Source organism: Eucalyptus grandis, chromosome 9, assembly GCF_016545825.1.
Source record: "Eucalyptus grandis isolate ANBG69807.140 chromosome 9, ASM1654582v1, whole genome shotgun sequence".
In the NCBI taxonomy this organism is placed as follows: Eukaryota; Viridiplantae; Streptophyta; class Magnoliopsida; order Myrtales; family Myrtaceae; genus Eucalyptus; species Eucalyptus grandis.
In genome coordinates, this window is record NC_052620.1 from 17,251,039 (window position 1) to 17,254,943 (window position 3,905).

Genomic DNA, 3,905 nt, shown 5'->3' on the forward strand with positions numbered 1-3,905 from the left:
AATCTACCTCATGGACCTTAAAAGAAGCAGCTATTCACATCAGAATATTTGGTACAACCCAGAAAATAAGAGTGTAACAGAAACATGAAGAACAAGAATACACAAGCATTTGGCAGCCTCAAGAGACTGATCCTGGTCATCAGGTTGACTAGTGGATTGTCTTTGATATTACAAACGACAGATGGTAAAGTCTTCATTCTCTGCAATATGAGCTTTCCCCCCAAGCTGTGGTCAACCAAAGAATCAGGGTGTTGCCTTATCGGGGCTAAGATAAAAGGAGTTACACTCCTCTTCCTTATCTGCTTTATGCATTGGAATCCACTTTAGCATTGCAAGGCGAACAGGCACATCTCTAAATACAAGTACCACTAGATAGATGATAGAAGAGAAGCACCGCTTCCAAAAATAGAAGACAGTCATCACATCTTTCAGAAGACACCACCCAAATTATGTTTTAAGGAAGAAGGGTACCGTGGTTTAGCTAAAGCTACAACCCCCACATTTATGGCACAGTTTGTAGAGAAACCACCGTAGGATTTTTCTAATCTAACAAATGAGGTTTCATTTCCATTAAAGATGTCTGTAGTTTATGATAGAATCATGGACGATCAATAAGGTCAAGCACTTTGCAGATTACTTAACTTTGATAAAGGATGTCCAATCTAGTCTATGGTAATGAAAGAGCACCATGGAAGATAAAAAAACACTAGCTCATGCGATTTGAAACTGTTTGTAATCCAATAAAAACATCTTTTGAGTTAAGGATTCAAGGACAGTCCCAGTCACCATTCCCCTCAAAACCCTACTACAGCTGCAAAACTGCATGAATCTTACATATGGAGGATCGTTCAATGAGATTGTCAAGCGATGAGGACACTACTAGCAAGACTAAATTGAGCACAACAGCCTTCATGAGAAAAGCTATTGAGAAAAATTCCGTATGATCAGCTCCAGAATCCAAAACAGATATCACTCGACGATTTCTTGCATGCTATGTGCAAAAACTGCAACTTTGCCATATTGATCCAAACCGGAGCTGCTTTAGCTATGAAAAAAAAAAAATACCAGCAGAACATGACGACACCGACACCTGTTGCCACGCCTAAGACATGCTAAATACTGGCATTCCAATAAAAATGAAAATCCTTCATCTCCCCTTCATCATATCCCGTCGCCGAATTGCCAAACGCCAGAAGAACTACGGTCCCGTTGCAGACGCGCAATTACCACGCGGACAAGGACAATCGAAGCAGCCAATGCAGAAACAAAGAACCCAGAATTGTCGCAACACGTCGACGACGACGAAACACCGGGTGCTGCTCTTCCCAGCACACGCGACACAATTGAAAAAGTCCAGCGCATTTCTTCACGGGGGGGGAAAGCTAAAAAAACACGAAGGACAGACGGATTCGAACTCCGACAGGTCAATCCACGGCCCGCGAATCTAGAAGCTGTCGAGATCGATCCAGAACGCGAATGCGTAAAAGGCAAAAAAAGAAGGGGATGAAGAAGAGGAAAAACCTGCGAAGCCAATTGAGAAAAGCCTCCCAGAGACCCATCGATTGCCGAGGGGAGAGAGAGAGGGGAGAGAGATACAGCGACGGAGGATTTGAAAAGAGACGACGGATCTTCGAGCAAAATGAAACAAGAAAAAAACCAAACTGGAAAGGAACCTTCGTTCCTCCTTCCCTCGCTGCGCCTGCGATTCCCACCGTATGTCTACGGCAATCCTTTTGATTCTGATGAATGGCAGATACGTACGAAATACGACCCCCCCCCAAGCCTCCTTTTCTTCCTCTTCGCTGCTCTCCGGGAGTCAATGAATGGCGGAGCTTAAGAGATCGCCACGGCGTCGTTTGGCATCTCACCGTGCGATTCGCTCCATTTATCACTCCAACAACGTTCGGGATTTGATGCATAGATTAATGCTCAACGCTAAATTACCCTTTTAAATGGTATGCCTTCTTAAAAATTGTGTGTATATATTAGGATAATAATTGATAAAAGTACGATTGCCGTCGAGTTGTTTTCATAGTTTAAAGTTTTAACATGCTACAATCTCCTAAGATGTAGATCAACTTCACTTGAATTTAAATTGACCCAACCTAAAAAATGTTAAATTGAAGAGAAATGCAACGAGTGATTTTATAGATTATGTTTCAACTCATTTAATCAGCATGGCCGACTTTTCAGTTATTTAAATTTAACTTTTGCCATGAATCAATGATTTCTTTCGCCGACAGTTAAGCAAGTTGTTTATTTTATTAGGAACAATAAAGGAAGTTTTTCTTTCTTTGGTCGGTAATAAAGGGAGTTTTAGTCATCGCAAAGGTTTAAAATTCTTTTGAACAGATTATCATATCTTTTTTGTCGTTGGTCAATAGCGAAAACGCTCGATGCTGCTAGTGCGAGGTGGGGCCCGGAGTCAAAAAGACGATGGGCGGGGGGCGTATCCGACGGTTGCGAATCGGCGTGCGGCTTCGATGATGTGGACACGTCTGCACCGGGGGGTGCATCGCCAACCGCACGTCTCGTGCTTCCATGGGCCAACAACGACCAATCAGAGACGAAGATTCCGCGGGACAGTCAGGCAGGATGGGAGCTTGTAGGAGCTTCCGAATTTTTAAAAATCGATGCTTCTGGGGTCCTCCTCCGCGGCGCGTCTGCGGAACACGCGCCAGTGAAGGGGCGCCACGTGGATTGGTGGAAAGCACGCTCGCTCTTCGCCGCTTGCGGGTTACCGCTTTAATTGCTACAGACAAGATATGCTAATGGCGAACGGGTTCACCCGGCGGGGCCAGCTCAGCTGGGCGGTAGAGTCTGGAAAATGATTCCATATTTGCTGTCCCCCTTCCTTTTCTATCCCCCTTTCTAGGTTGCTCTTGCTGAGATGTGGTATTTTCCGAAATTTTACTTCCAATCCACCCGTTCCCAACTTTCTGAGCTTCTGTTCATTTGTTAAGCAATTATTTCTTCTTCTTTTTTTATGCATGTTTGTCTCGTATTATATGTAATCACTGCTTTGAAAAATCAATTTTTGTATTCTTATTTCAAAGGGGGTATTCCAGAGCATTTACTAAGCAATAAGACAAAGGGACCTAACAACTTTCAGTATTCTAATGTTTCTCGTGATGAGTATCATTAACAATCTGAAAATTGAACATTTTCTTACTTGCCACGTCCTTTTTGTTCGGTGAGCCTTCAATGTGACTTGCATAATAAATCTAACTAGGAATAACCTCCATTGTTTGTTTTGTTCATGTGAAACTATCTACATAGATTGTGGGGGCATGTCAGTCAACACATCTTTGAATAGTTAGCAAACTAATAACATGATATACGGTATATGAGAAAACACGAAAGTTAATGATTATTTACAATTGTATGGGAGAATATCATATTTCATGGTGGCATAAGATTATGTGGCAAATGTTTCTTAAGCACGTAAGCTGGCGTAGAAAAAAGAATTTAGTTTTTAGTGTACAATGATGGAAGCTATTGTTGTTTTAAGGATCAATATCACAAAAAATTTAATTTTAGTACATTTGTGATAAATTTACTCCAAATTAATTTTTTTAAAAAAAAAAAAAAGAAAACCCCAATTAATTTGTTTAGCTATAAAAACCCAAATTAGTATACATATAACAAATTTACCTTTCATTAATTTTATTGTCAAATTATTAAGTTGGATGGTATGCAATAGTTCACAGATGTGTCGGTTTGTGGTTTTACCTTCTATTTGTCATAGGTGTACCAATTTCATAATTTTTATTGACATTAATCTAATTTAATATAAATTAACGAAGAGTAAATATGTTATAAATATACCGATTTGGGGTTTTTTATGGTCAAAAAATTAATTTAAACTAAATTTGCCATGGATACATCAATTTGAGGTTTTTTAT